The 12,692-nt window shown below is 44.0% G+C and overlaps 12 non-coding genes across 12 annotated transcripts; 1 reads left to right on the top strand and 11 right to left on the bottom strand.

The window, feature by feature from the left end:
- Positions 1-165: 165 nt before the first annotated feature.
- Positions 166-356, bottom strand: LOC125976451 (U2 spliceosomal RNA). Its single transcript, XR_007484338.1, has one exon. It is a non-coding gene; the product is annotated as a U2 spliceosomal RNA (small nuclear RNA).
- A 970-nt stretch (positions 357-1,326) lies between these two features.
- Positions 1,327-1,517, bottom strand: LOC125976467 (U2 spliceosomal RNA). Its single transcript, XR_007484352.1, has one exon. It is a non-coding gene; the product is annotated as a U2 spliceosomal RNA (small nuclear RNA).
- A 422-nt stretch (positions 1,518-1,939) lies between these two features.
- On the bottom strand, positions 1,940-2,130 carry LOC125976443 (U2 spliceosomal RNA). Its single transcript, XR_007484330.1, has one exon. It is a non-coding gene; the product is annotated as a U2 spliceosomal RNA (small nuclear RNA).
- Positions 2,131-2,914: 784 nt separating this feature from the next.
- LOC125976397 (U1 spliceosomal RNA) lies at positions 2,915-3,078 on the bottom strand. The gene has a single exon (XR_007484288.1). It is a non-coding gene; the product is annotated as a U1 spliceosomal RNA (small nuclear RNA).
- Positions 3,079-3,920: 842 nt separating this feature from the next.
- On the bottom strand, positions 3,921-4,034 carry LOC125976505 (U5 spliceosomal RNA). Its single transcript, XR_007484385.1, has one exon. It is a non-coding gene; the product is annotated as a U5 spliceosomal RNA (small nuclear RNA).
- A 654-nt stretch (positions 4,035-4,688) lies between these two features.
- Positions 4,689-4,852, bottom strand: LOC125976415 (U1 spliceosomal RNA). Its single transcript, XR_007484306.1, has one exon. It is a non-coding gene; the product is annotated as a U1 spliceosomal RNA (small nuclear RNA).
- Positions 4,853-5,479: 627 nt separating this feature from the next.
- LOC125976468 (U2 spliceosomal RNA) lies at positions 5,480-5,670 on the bottom strand. Its single transcript, XR_007484353.1, has one exon. It is a non-coding gene; the product is annotated as a U2 spliceosomal RNA (small nuclear RNA).
- A 966-nt stretch (positions 5,671-6,636) lies between these two features.
- On the bottom strand, positions 6,637-6,827 carry LOC125976432 (U2 spliceosomal RNA). The gene has a single exon (XR_007484319.1). It is a non-coding gene; the product is annotated as a U2 spliceosomal RNA (small nuclear RNA).
- A 422-nt stretch (positions 6,828-7,249) lies between these two features.
- Positions 7,250-7,440, bottom strand: LOC125976442 (U2 spliceosomal RNA). The gene has a single exon (XR_007484329.1). It is a non-coding gene; the product is annotated as a U2 spliceosomal RNA (small nuclear RNA).
- A 417-nt stretch (positions 7,441-7,857) lies between these two features.
- Positions 7,858-8,048, bottom strand: LOC125976460 (U2 spliceosomal RNA). Its single transcript, XR_007484346.1, has one exon. It is a non-coding gene; the product is annotated as a U2 spliceosomal RNA (small nuclear RNA).
- A 2,323-nt stretch (positions 8,049-10,371) lies between these two features.
- LOC125976506 (U5 spliceosomal RNA) lies at positions 10,372-10,485 on the top strand. The gene has a single exon (XR_007484386.1). It is a non-coding gene; the product is annotated as a U5 spliceosomal RNA (small nuclear RNA).
- Positions 10,486-12,229: 1,744 nt separating this feature from the next.
- On the bottom strand, positions 12,230-12,442 carry LOC125976482 (small nucleolar RNA U3). Its single transcript, XR_007484362.1, has one exon. It is a non-coding gene; the product is annotated as a small nucleolar RNA U3 (small nucleolar RNA).
- Positions 12,443-12,692: the final 250 nt, after the last annotated feature.

Raw genomic sequence — 12,692 nt, 5'->3', positions numbered from 1 at the left:
TGAGAATAAGAATTGTACTAAAAATTCCTGGAACAACGATGGGAAATCTGAAGCAAAGAAACGCAAAGAATTAATTGCCGCTTAAATCGAGCCGCTATGAATTTAAATCAAAATATCGGATTGCAATGGCTTTCCGGGTTATATACTGTTGATTTGACCAGTAGAGGGGGGCGCACCATTCCTGGAGGTACTGCAATACCAGGTCGATGCGTGGAGTGGACGGAGCAAGCCCCTATTCCATCTCCCTGCTCCAAAAACCAATTTAATATATGGTCCCCAGATAGGGGACGTATCAGATATTAAACTGATAAGAACAGATACTACACTTGATCTTAGCCAAAAGGCCGAGAAGCGATAACCGGAAGCTGGTCTCAGGCAACCACTTCAATAAAGAGACTACCAATTCAAGTTACGGTTTAAATGTATCGACTCATGCTAATGCCTCATACCGACCACCCAAACAACAACTATTAACAGTTTGGAATGATAATGCATCACTGTGCTGTTTTCAACCTGTGCATCGAACAAATGGTTGCAGATTTTCGTGTGTTCGCGTAGGTTTAGTGTCATGTGGTTCACGTTGACCCAATAAAATAACGATGAACTGAGCTCCTGATGGGAATAGCTTTTAATGACCAACCAAAGGAATTAGTCATTCGCCAAAAACAATCCGATGTTTTGATACATTTCGGGACCGAAAGCACAATAGCTGTTTGATGAACATTTTGACGGAAAAAAAAAAAAACGGGGGGTCACGGGCGAGCTGGAGCCAATCCCAGCAGTCATCGGGCAGTAGGCGGGAGACACCTTGAAACGTTTGCCAGCCAATCGCAGGGCACACAGAGACGGAAAAAACGTCCGTACTCGCACCTACGGGTATTTTGGAGCGCTCAATGGGCCTATCATGCATGTTTTGGGGAAATGTAAGAAAACCAGACTGGAGAACGTGCACAATGCAAACAAACAGGTCCGGGAAGGGAGTTGGAACCGAACTCTATGAGCAGGAGAGCAAGCGTGGAACCGAACTCTACGAGCAGCAGAGCAAGCGTGGACTCACAACGACATGTAAGTGTAAACATTACCATGGAATCGCCATCTAGTGGTGCATTTTAGATTTGGCTGAAACCCAATTGTCGATCGTCATTTGGTTACCATTCACATTTTGATCAGGGGAGAGCGCGAACGCAGTCCCCCACTACCAGAAATTATGCAACGGGTACGTAAAATCTTTCGCTGCCGCTTCAGTCGAGCTCCTCATGAACTTAAATCAAACCAGATTGCAACGGCTTTCTGTGTAAACTACTCTTGATTTAACCAGTAGAGGGGGGGGGGTGCACCACTCCTGGAGGTACTGCAATACCAGGTCGATGCGTGGAGTGGACGGAGCAAGCCCCTATTCCATCTCCGTGTTCCAAATATCAATTAAATATATGGTCCCCGGATAGGGGACGTATCAGATATTAAACTGATAAGAACAGATACTACACTTGATCTTAGCCAAAAGGCCGAGAAGCGATAACCACTGATGGGTTTGAGGCAACCACTTCAATAAAGAGACTACCAATTCAAGTTACGGTTTAAATGTATCGACTCATTCTAATGCCACGTACCGAGCAAGCGTGGAACCGAACTCTACGACCAGCAGAGCAAGCGTGGACTCACAACGACACGTAAGTGTAAACATTACCATGGAATCGCCATCTAGTGGTGCATTTTAGATTTGGCTGAAACACAATTGTTGATCGTCATTTGGTTACCATTCACATTTTGATCAGGGGAGAGCACGAACGCAGTCCCCCACTACCAGAAATTATGCAACGGGTACGTAAAATCTTTCGCTGTCGCTTAAGTCGAGCCGTCATGAACTTAAACCAAACCAGATTGCAACTCAGATCGCAACGGCTTTCTGAGTAAACTACTCTTGATTTAACCAGTAGAGAGGGGGTGCAGCGTTCCTGGAGGTACTGCAATACCAGGTCGATGCGTGGAGTGGACGGAGCAAGCCCCTATTCCATCTCCCTGTTCCAAAAATCAATTTAATATATGGTCCCCGGATAGGGGACGTATCAGATATTAAACTGATAAGAACAGATACTACACTTGATCTTAGCCAAAAGGCCGAGAAGCGATAACCACCGATGGGTTTGAGGCAACCACTTCAATAAAGAGACTACCAATTCAAGTTACGGTTTAAATGTATCGACTCATTCTAATGCCACGTACCGACCACCCAAACAACAACTATTAACAGTTTGGAATGATAATGCGTCACTGTGCTGTTTTCAACCTGTGCATCGAACAAATGGTTGCAGATTTTCGTGTGTTCACGTAGGTTTAGTGTCACGTGGTTCACGTTGACCCAATAGAATAACGATGAACTGAACTCCTGATGGGAATAGCTTTTAATGACCAACAAGACAAATTAGTCATTCGCCAAAAACAATCCGATGTTTGGATACATTTCGGGACCGAAAGCACAATAGGTGTTTGATGAACATTTTGACGAAAAAAAAAAAAAAAAAACAGGGGGTCGCGGGCGTGGTGGAGCCAATCCCAGCAGTCATCGGGCAGTAGGCGGGGGACACCTTGAAACGTTTGCCAGCCAATCGCAGGGCACACAGAGACGAAAAAACGTCCACACTCGCACCTACGGGCATTTTGGAGCGCTCAATGGGCCTATCATGCATGTTTTGGGGAAATGGAAGAAAACCAGAGTGGAGAACGTGCACAATGCAAACAAACAGGTCCGGGAAGAGAGTTGGAACCGAACTCTATGAGCAGCAGAGCAAGCCTGGACTCACAACGACACGTTTTAAGTGTAAACATTACCGTGGAATCACCATCTAGTGGTGCGTTTTAGATTTGGCTGAAACGCAATTGTTGCTCATCACTTGGCTACCATTCACATTTTGATCAGGGGAGAGCGCGAACGCAGTCCCCCACTGCCAGAAATTATGCAGTCGAGATTCCCACATTTGGGGAATTCGCAGGGGTCAGCACAACCGAAGTGCAATGGTTGAGCCTCACCCTGGGTGAACCACTTTCTTGATCATGGTATCTCCCCTGCCAGGTAAGTATGAGTTGTACAAGTCGCCGGGGCCGAAGTCTGTACCGTGCACACCATCTTCAGTCAGAGGCTAATTTGCTACAAATGTGTGAGCACACATATTCAGTGGATGAGACAGCCTTCGTACAACTGTTAACAGTAATCTGTGCATGCTTATGATCATTAATTAGAGATTAATTAGAACATTTTCTTCGGAATTTATGACGTGTTTGTATTCCTTCCATTTATAATGTAAGATTGTCCTCATCTAATATTCTCATTGTATTTTTTTTTTTCCGTCAAAGTGCAGCCCGAAGACTTCTTTGTGGATTTTAATTCAACAAGCTTCGCAATCCTGCGCTTGTGTGGGTTTTCACTTACATTATAAATTTACATATGTTCGCTTTATTCATGACGCTAAACTGCGTAAGCGCACCTGCGTGAAAAGTTTTTGGTCTTTTCACGGTCTGCAGGAGCTAAAACTTTTCACGCGGGTGCACGTAACGAGGGAACTTGAAAAATGGCGGTGTACCTAATGGAGTGTCCGTGTGATTCCCTCGTTAAGCGCACCTGCGTGAAAAGTTTTAGCTCCAGCAGAACTTGAAAATGACCAATATCATTCCAACATATTTTCCAAGATTGAGAGCTTGACACCTTTGACCATGATATTTCCCTAAAAGTGGACTGTTATTAGGTACACTTGAAAATGGCGGTGTACCTAATGGAGTGTCCGTGTGATTCCCTCGTTAAGCGCACCTGCGTGAAAAGATTTTGGTCATTTTCAAGTTCTGTAGGAGCCAAAACTTTTCACTCACGCAGGTGCACTTGGGGAGGTAGCCATTACGACTATATACACTTTTAGACAGAGAGAGGAAGCTCCGCTTTCGCAGAGCATCAAAAAATTGAGATAGACTCTTATTGTTGCTCCCTACGGAAATCTTTAGTAAAAGGCGAAAGATTTATGCGATCTGAAGAGAAACAAGAGTAGACTGCCTAAACCCGCCTAAAACGGGCCAGCCCATTGCTGGTCTCACCAAATTAGCAGGCGGTGTCACACTCAGGTTGTAACAACAATTTTTTTAAAAAAATGAAGAATAATAGACCTTGCTATATTGGCTATATTTAGGATGACCAACCAAGACGTATAGTTCAGACAAGTATTTGGTGTTTAGAAATGTAGTTCGTCGTCGTAAACGATGTCAGCGCAAAGGATTGTGGGAACACGATGACCCAGGGTCAGCGTCGCCTATCGATTGGGCGACTATTTTTTTTTTTTTTGTGTGTGTGAGTACTGCAAGTAAAATCAGTTGTCTGGGTCCACGTACGTTTTGGCCATTAGTTTTTCTTTATAGTGTAGGTAAATTGAGAACGGGAAATGATCCGTGGGGGTATTCCAGAAAGCAGGTTATGTGGAAGTTATATCAAGGTCTATTATTTTTATTTTTACAAAAACATACGTTCGTATCATGTAACAAGTCGGGAACGTAGTTATTTCATTTTATTTTGCACTTACTAATTTGTTTAATGAAGTTAGGCAAGTAAAAGCACAGTTAATGCTCCAAAACGCTCTGTGTCCCGTCGCTGTAGTTTTAAGCTACGCCCAAGTACACTTCTGCCATGATTCTGTATTACACAAGAAAATCAGGGGAGAGCGCGAACGCAGTCCCCCACTACCACAAATTATGCAGTCGAGATTCCCACATTTGGGGAATTCGCAGAGGTTAGCACAACCGAAGTGCAATGGCTGAGCCTCACCCTGGGTGAACCACCTTCTTGATCATGGTGTCTCCCCTGCCAGGTAAGTATGAGTTGTTCAAGTCGCCGGGGCCGAGGTCTTTACCGCGCACACCATCTTCAGTCAGAGGCTAATTTGCTACAAATGTGTGAGCACACATATTCAGTGGACGAGACAGCATTCATAGAACTGTTAACATAGTACCTTTAGTCATTACAAAACCAAATCATTATTAATTACGTAAAAAAATAGATTAAAAAACATTACCATCATACTTTGCTTCTGTTTCTATTGCCTCCACGCCTCTGTTCACCTCCTTTTTCTCAGAGTCGCCATCTAGTGGTGATGGCAGCAACCATAATAAACCATAATAAATGAAGTAAAAACATGCCCATCATGCATTGCCTCTTTTCACCTGAGAACCCTAAAACGGTATGAATTTGTATTTATTGAAAATCTCCAACATTACCGCAGAAAAATATATCTATTTCTTTTTCTGAGCAAGTTTTGAAAATGACATTTTCTTAAAAACTTGAGAATAAGAATTGTACTAAAAATTCCAGGAACAACGATGGGAAATCTGAAGCAAAGAAACGCAAATAATTAATTGCCGCTTAAATCGAGCCGCTATGAATTTAAATCAAAATATCGGATTGCAATGGCTTTCCGGGTTATATACTGTTGATTTGACCAGTAGAGGGGGGCGCACCATTCCTGGAGGTACTGCAATACCAGGTCGATGCGTGGAGTGGACGGAGCTAGCCCCTATTCCATCTCCCTGCTCCAAAAACCAATTTAATATATGGTCCCCAGATAGGGGACGTATCAGATATTAAACTGATAAGAACAGATACTACACTTGATCTTAGCCAAAAGGCCGAGAAGCGATAACCGGAAGCTGGTCTCAGGCAACCACTTCAATAAAGAGACTACCAATTCAAGTTACGGTTTAAATGTATCGGCTCATGCTAATGCCTCATACCGACCACCCAAACAACAACTATTAACAGTTTGGAATGATAATGCATCACTGTGCTGTTTTCAACCTGTGCATCGAACAAATGGTTGCAGATTTTCGTGTGTTCGCGTAGGTTTAGTGTCATGTGGTTCACGTTGACCCAATAAAATAACGATGAACTGAGCTCCTGATGGGAATAGCTTTTAATGACCAACCAAAGGAATTAGTCATTCGCCAAAAACAATCCGATGTTTTGATACATTTCGGGACCGAAAGCACAATAGCTGTTTGATGAACATTTTGACGGAAAAAAAAAAAAACGGGGGGTCACGGGCGAGCTGGAGCCAATCCCAGCAGTCATCGGGCAGTAGGCGGGAGACACCTTGAAACGTTTGCCAGCCAATCGCAGGGCACACAGAGACGGAAAAAACGTCCGTACTCGCACCTACGGGTATTTTGGAGCGCTCAATGGGCCTATCATGCATGTTTTGGGGAAATGTAAGAAAACCAGACTGGAGAACGTGCACAATGCAAACAAACAGGTCCGGGAAGGGAGTTGGAACCGAACTCTATGAGCAGGAGAGCAAGCGTGGAACCGAACTCTACGAGCAGCAGAGCAAGCGTGGACTCACAACGACATGTAAGTGTAAACATTACCATGGAATCGCCATCTAGTGGTGCATTTTAGATTTGGCTGAAACACAATTGTCGATCGTCATTTGGTTACCATTCACATTTTGATCAGGGGAGAGCGCGAACGCAGTCCCCCACTACCAGAAATTATGCAACGGGTACGTAAAATCTTTCGCTGTCGCTTAAGTCGAGCCGTCATGAACTTAAATCAAACCAGATTGCAACGGCTTTCTGAGTAAACTACTCTTGATGTAACCAGTAGAGAGGGAGTGCACCGTTCCTGGAGGTACTGCAATACCAGGTCGATGCGTGGAGTGGACGGAGCAAGCCCCTATTCCATCTCCCTGTTCCAAAAATCAATTTAATATATGGTCCCCGGATAGGGGACGTATCAGATATTAAACTGATAAGAACAGATACTACACTTGATCTTAGCCAAAAGGCCGAGAAGCGATAACCACCGATGGGTTTGAGGCAACCACTTCAATAAAGAGACTACCAATTCAAGTTACGGTTTAAATGTATCGACTCATTCTAATGCCACGTACCGAGCAAGCGTGGAACCGAACTCTACGACCAGCAGAGCAAGCGTGGACTCACAACGACACGTAAGTGTAAACATTACCATGGAATCGCCATCTAGTGGTGCATTTTAGATTTGGCTGAAACACAATTGTTGATCGTCATTTGGTTACCATTCACATTTTGATCAGGGGAGAGCACGAACGCAGTCCCCCACTACCAGAAATTATGCAACGGGTACATAAAATCTTTCGCTGTCGCTTAAGTCGAGCCGTCATGAACTTAAATCAAACCAGATTGCAACTCAGATTGCAACGGCTTTCTGAGTAAACTACTCTTGATTTAACCAGTAGAGAGTGGGTGCACCGTTCCTGGAGGTACTGCAATACCAGGTCGATGCGTGGAGTGGACGGAGCAAGCCCCTATTCCATCGCCCTGTTCCAAAAATCAATTTAATATATGGTCCCCGGATAGGGGACGTATCAGATATTAAACTGATAAGAACAGATACTACACTTGATCTTAGCCAAAAGGCCGAGAAGCGATAACCACCGATGGGTTTGAGGCAACCACTTCAATAAAGAGACTACCAATTCAAGTTACGGTTTAAATGTATCGACTCATTCTAATGCCACGTACCGAGCAAGCGTGGAACCGAACTCTACGACCAGCAGAGCAAGCGTGGACTCACAACGACACGTAAGTGTAAACATTACCATGGAATCGCCATCTAGTGGTGCATTTTAGATTTGGCTGAAACACAATTGTTGATCGTCATTTCGTTACCATTCACATTTTGATCAGGGGAGAGCACGAACGCAGTCCCCCACTACCAGAAATTATGCAACGGGTACGTAAAATCTTTCGCTGTCGCTTAAGTCGAGCCGTCATGAACTTAAACCAGATTGCAACTCAGATTGCAACGGCTTTCTGAGTAAACTACTCTTGATTTAACCAGTAGAGAGGGGGTGCACCGTTCCTGGAGGTACTGCAATACCAGGTCGATGCGTGGAGTGGACGGAGCAAGCCCCTATTCAATCTCCCTGTTCCAAAAATCAATTTAATATATGGTTCCCGGATAGGGGACGTATCAGATATTAAACTGATAAGAACAGATACTACACTTGATCTTAGCCAAAAGGCCGAGAAGTGATAACCACTGATGGGTTTGAGGCAACCACTTCAATAAAGAGACTACCAATTCAAGTTACGGTTTAAATGTATCGACTCATTCTAATGCCACGTACCGACCACCCAAACAACAACTATTACAGTTTGGAATGATAAGGCGTCACTGTGCTGTTTTCAACCTGTGCATCGAACAAATGGTTGCAGATTTTCGTGTGTTCACGTAATTTTAGTGTCACGTGGTTCACGTTGACCCAATAGAATAACGATGAACTGAGCTCCTGATGGGAATAGTTTTAATGAGCAGCCAAACGAATTAGTCATTCGCCAAAAACAATCTGATGTTTGGATACATTTCGGAACCGAAAGCACAATAGCTGTTTGATGAACATTTTGACGACAAAAAAACACGCGGCCGACTTCGCCAAACTGCTTCCTATTTCCTGCTGTGGCAAATTACATTAACCCTCGAACGCCACCATCGCAGTGGAGGTGAATTGCACTCCAATCTATGCCAGCATTTATTAACACTCATTTGAGAAATTACGATCGTATTTTGTTTCCCGATTTGTGTTGAATAAAAATATGAAATTACAAATTTGAAAATAGAACACGGAAATCGGACCATCTCCCGTTCTCTCATACCAAAAGTACACGGACCAAGACATACAACTGTTTTTACGTTCAATACTCACACTCAGAATAGTCGCCCAATCGATAGGTGACGCTGTTTGAAATAACGAGCGCCAACGTCGTGAATCAGATACCCATAATCCTATGCGCCAACTATGTTTATAGGAAAAAACACATTAATGAACACAAAATACTCGTTTAAACTGTCTATTTAGGCTGAGTCAAAGTCAAAGTCAGCTTTATTGTCAATTTCTCCACATGCCAAAGACACACAAAGAAACCGAAATTCCGTTCCCCCCTATCCCACGGTGACAAGACATGGCTCACAACAGACAAACAAGTAACAAGTATAACAAAAGCGTGCTGAATAAATAATGAATAAATAACACAACAATAAATAAATAAATAAGAGGAGCAGAAAAAAAATGAGCAAGTGCGCGTACAGCAGACATTCCCGAAAATAGCCCAACAGTGCCACACGCTACGCAGAAGGGGGTAGCGAGTTCAGGGCCCTAACAGCCTGGGGAAAGAAGCTGTTGGCAAGTCTGGTGGTGCGGGAGCGCAGGCTCCTGTACCTCTTCCCAGAGGGCAGAAGGTCAAACAAAGAGTGAGCCGGGTGACTCACATCTCTGGCAATCGAGGTTGCCTTGCGGGCGAGATGGGAGGTGTAAATGTCCTTCAGGGAGGGGAGCGAAGCACCAATAATCTTACCAGCCGTATTCACTATGCGCTGCAGGGCCTTCAAGTTCTGTTCAGTGCAGTTACCACCCCAGACAGCGATGCAAGTGGTGATGACGCTCTCAATAGTGCCACGGTAGAATGTAGACAGGACTGCCTGAGGAGCACATGCATGCCTGAGCTTCCGCAGGAAGTACAGGCGGCGCTGAGCTTTCTTTGCCAGTGACGAGGTGTTTGCGGACCAGGAGAGGTCCTCACTGATGTGCACCCCCAGGAACTTGGTGCAGCTCACCCTCTCCACCACAGCACCATCGATGATCAGCGGCAGGTGTGTTGTGTGACCCTTCCGGAAGTCAACAATGATTTCCTTGGTCTTATTAACGTTCAGCAGGAGGTTGTTGTCCCTGCACCACGTGGTCAGAATGTCCACCTCCGACCTGTACCGAGTCTCGTCGCCCTTTGTGATGAGACCCACCAGAGTCGTGTCGTCAGCAAACTTCACTATGCGGTTGTCGCTGTAGGTCGCAGTGCAGTCATGCGTCAGCAGGGTGAAGAGTAATGGACTGAGCACGCAGCCCTGGGGGGCCCCCGTGCTCAGCGTGATGCTGGCGGAGATTTTGTCGCCAACACGCACCACCTGAGGCCTCTGACAGAGGAAGTCCAGTATCCAGTTGCAGAGGGAGGTACTGAGGCCCAGCTCGTCGAGTTTGCAGATGAGTCGCTGCGGCACAATGGTGTTGAAGGCAGAGCTGAAGTCCACAAACAGCAACCTCACATATGAGTCCTTTCTCTCCAGATGGGTGAGGGCCGAGTGGAGGGCAGAGCAGATGGCATCCTCAGAGGACCGCTTGGCACGGTACGCAAACTGGAAAGGGTCAATGGTGGGGGGGAGAACGGACTTGGACTCTAAGTATAGTAAATCTACGAATGTCTCTTGTTTGTATTAGAAGGAATGGTTGCTGTAATTTGAGCGTGAGACCGCCCGTTAATTCGGTGAGACCAGCAATGGGGTGGCCCGTTTGGACCTAGATTCTCAGTTCACTCTTTTTTCTCTTCAGATTGTATAAATCTTTCACCTTCTACTAAAGATTTCCGTGGGGAGGAACAACAAGAGTATATCTCAATTTTTTGATGCTCTGCGAAAGCGGAGCTTCCTAGTACTGTGGAAGCAAGACTACCATCATCTGCCACTACCTACTCAAAGCAGATTCATCTAACGATATATATATAGTTACTGAAGGAATGAGGTCGAAATACAAAAAGTCCTGCCTCGCTACAAAAACAGATATGCTCAAACCTCATTGAATAAAGTACATAAGCAGACAAGTATATTCACATATTAAATAAATAAAAGAAACATTTGAAGCATATAATTATACCTACACACCAAATCAATAAAGAAGACATAACTAGACATTTTTGATAAGTGGTGATGAGAAAGGTTTTTATAACTTTATGATCTGATATATATATTTCTGAGGACTTTGAAATAACAAATGACTTTTGATATATTGCCTAAATAGCTTAATGACCCTTAAGGAACTGTGGAATGCATGCCTGATGTTTTTTCTCTGAATCATGGACACGGCCAGAGTCGTCTTGACCGTTCAGTACTTGATTGTATCTTATGTTTTGACTAATGCTAGACGCCAGTTTTTGATTACTACTGAACGCTCTGCACAGAGGGAAATAGTTTGCCTAACAAAGAAAAGATACGGTTGAATGCGGTACGACAGTGTATGTCCAAGATTGGAGAAGAATGTTCACAGGAAGGTCACGTGGAGATAAAACCAGTGGGTGCCAGAAGGAGCCACCCGAGAACTCGGCCAAAGATGATCGCCAAGGCCGAGAGACGGGATGGAAGACAACAGCCCCCTCCACACACACACACACACACACACACACACACACCAACAGCCCCCCACCAACACACCGAGTCGCCCATAACCAGCACCACTCCCATGGAAGCAGACTCTCCTTCGAACTTGCCCCACCCCGAAGACTCATCGCCCATCAATCCCAGCCCACAATGTGCTACTGAATATAAAACTGATCTAACAACCTTGGACTTTGCCTTTTCTGAATGGAGACTTTCCGCTCTTGAAGGGCCCAGCGCTGTATTGTACTTTCCTGAAAACAGAGCTTTTTGAACAATAATTGTGATTGAACTCAACCACTCTGTCTAAGTCTAATTTCTGCTTCAGTGTCTTTGCATTTTCCTAAATCTGAAGAAATCAAACGAGCACGCAGTGAGTAAATTGGATAACAGGTGATTGACAAAGGCTTTTGCCGTGAGGCGCAGATAACGCGCTCCCTAAATTGTGGACAAAATCCAACATTACATTTTCAATAAAATTGACCACTCATTAGAATATAAATGTCAATTTTTGGTTTTCGAGAAATATATAACAGCAATTGGAGTAATTCTTTAGAAAGACAGACCTGTCAATTATGCTTTGAGGAGTGGAAAAAAATGTTTTGGGGATACAACGATTGGATGTATTCTTTACAAAGACAGACAGACCTCCAGCCGAGAAAAAGGTATTGGTTCTAAGATCCTTCTTTTAACTGATGAGAGGATACAAGAAACTTTTAGCCATTGAATGATCCATCAAACTTTGGTAATGCATCGATTACTAAGCATCAGAAGGTTGTCTTCAAGTGGCACAGAAACTAACGGCAAGTATTATGAGCCGCGTTTACAAAGAAGGTTATTAATTCGTGTACTTAGCACAGTATATGTTAATGTAGGTTATAAATATTAAACTATTCTCGTCGCAAAGGAAGCTGACGCTGTTACTGACTTGTTACCGACTAACGACACAACGTCGCGATTGAAACAATGCTTTAATTACCTGCATATTAGATGGCAATTTGTTATAACGTCTTGATAAGAACTACTCTGATCATGTTCCTTCCCTCAATACTCCACAAGGAAGTAAAGAACGTTCATCAAAGGTGAAGGACATATGATAAATCATTATCCTACGCCAGCTTCACGCTCAGGAAGGAACATCAAGTGTCGTCATCGTAGTTAGCAAAACCGTCACTTTAGAAAAACATTTCTCAAGTTAAAAACTATAGAAATGATCCCTGAAAGTATAGTCTTAATTCAAACATGGGCCGCGGCGGGAAGTCATCTGCGCGGGTACCATTTGTACCCAGAGGGCAACCGAGTGTGTACTTTTGTCCAATTGCACTACACTACGACAAGTAAAACGACAAATTAGAGAAAAATTCAAGACTCGTTAAGACGATTTAAAATAGTTTAGATGTAGATAAATTTACCAGTTTTCTAGTCCCAGCATGCTTTGCGAGATCTGTTTTGCTTTTATTTGTTTTTAAAACAAAATGCGTAT

This window comes from Syngnathus scovelli, chromosome 10, assembly GCF_024217435.2.
Source record: "Syngnathus scovelli strain Florida chromosome 10, RoL_Ssco_1.2, whole genome shotgun sequence".
Classification (NCBI taxonomy): Eukaryota; Metazoa; Chordata; class Actinopteri; order Syngnathiformes; family Syngnathidae; genus Syngnathus; species Syngnathus scovelli.
Note: the sequence above shows the minus strand (reverse complement) of the source record. Positions and strands in the feature narration are given on the sequence as shown.